Raw genomic sequence first — 1,182 nt, forward strand, 5'->3', positions numbered from 1 at the left:
CCCGGCGGGGATTCGCGAGCTCTGTCCGTTTACAACCGAGCGGTTTCACGTTCTTATGAACTCTCTCTTCAAAGTTCTTTTCAACTTTCCCTCACGGTACTTGTAAACTATCGGTCTCGTGGCCGTATTTAGCCTTAGATGGAGTTTACCACCCGCTTCGGGCTGCACTCTCAAGCAACCCGACTCGAAGGCGCGGTCCGATCCCGGAACGCTGTGACGGCCTCTACTGGCCTGGCACCATCTGCGGGCCATGGCCCCGTTCAAGGGAGACTTGGACCGTCACGTGCGCCCCGGCAACGAGGCCGGCCCGTACGCCACAACTCTCATACGTGCCGCGACACAAAAGTGCGCGGCGAGATTCGGCGATGGGCTTTTCCCGGTTCGCTCGCCGCTACTAAGGGAATCACGGTTGTTTTCTTTTCCTCCGCTTATTAATATGCTTAAATCCGGCGGGTAGTCCCGCCTGATCTGAGGTCGGAACGTATCGGTTGTTTGTTTCTTAAATTACACGGCAGCCTGCGGTCCGCGCTCCGCCCGTACGGTGACCGCCCGCGTCCGCTTCTCGGAAGCCGGAGAGGTCTCGTGGACTCTCAGCCGGCCCGGCCGCGCTCTCGCGCGGCGGGCGGACGGGGACGTGCCGTTTGACGACGCGAGAACCCGTGACTGTTTGCCGTCACAACTTGGGCGGACGACCGGAGGCGGCCGCGCGAGCGGCTCTCCCCGGTCGAACCGCCAATCTCGCACCACCGGAGCGGCCGACGGGCGTGCCGTCGGACGCCTGCCGGCGGCGCATCGGTCTGGCCGAGTATCCGGTATACGACCCTCAGACAGGCGTGGCCCGGGACCCGCGGGTCACCGAGGCCGCAATGTGCGTTCGACTGGTCGATGTTCGTATAACCTGCGGATTACACGACGACGCGCAGATAGCTGCGGTCTTCATCGATCCACGAGCCAAGTGATCCGCCGCTCGGTGTCGGTTGTTTTTTTGTTTTGTTCGACGAAACTTCTACGGCCACGCGCCGTGCGCGGACGCACGACTGGGCACGTACGGTCTTTCGACGTGTTAACCATCTTTCGGTCGACGCTCGGTCGGGGGTCGCGGCGCGCGGGCGGTCGTCGAGCGAGTCGGCGAGCGCACGCGGCCACGGGGTCGGATGAGGCGCGCGCGAGACCGGCGAGTGT

At 63.5% G+C, this 1,182-nt stretch overlaps 1 non-coding gene across 1 annotated transcript; it reads right to left on the reverse strand.

Moving 5' to 3' along the window:
• Nucleotides 1–817: 817 nt before the first annotated feature.
• On the reverse strand, nt 818–975 carry LOC115034853. The gene has a single exon (XR_003840108.1). It is a non-coding gene; the product is annotated as a 5.8S ribosomal RNA (ribosomal RNA).
• Nucleotides 976–1,182: the final 207 nt, after the last annotated feature.

The sequence above is a fragment of the Acyrthosiphon pisum genome, unplaced genomic scaffold (genome assembly GCF_005508785.2).
Source record: "Acyrthosiphon pisum isolate AL4f unplaced genomic scaffold, pea_aphid_22Mar2018_4r6ur Scaffold_21277;HRSCAF=23502, whole genome shotgun sequence".
Taxonomy (NCBI): Eukaryota; Metazoa; Arthropoda; class Insecta; order Hemiptera; family Aphididae; genus Acyrthosiphon; species Acyrthosiphon pisum.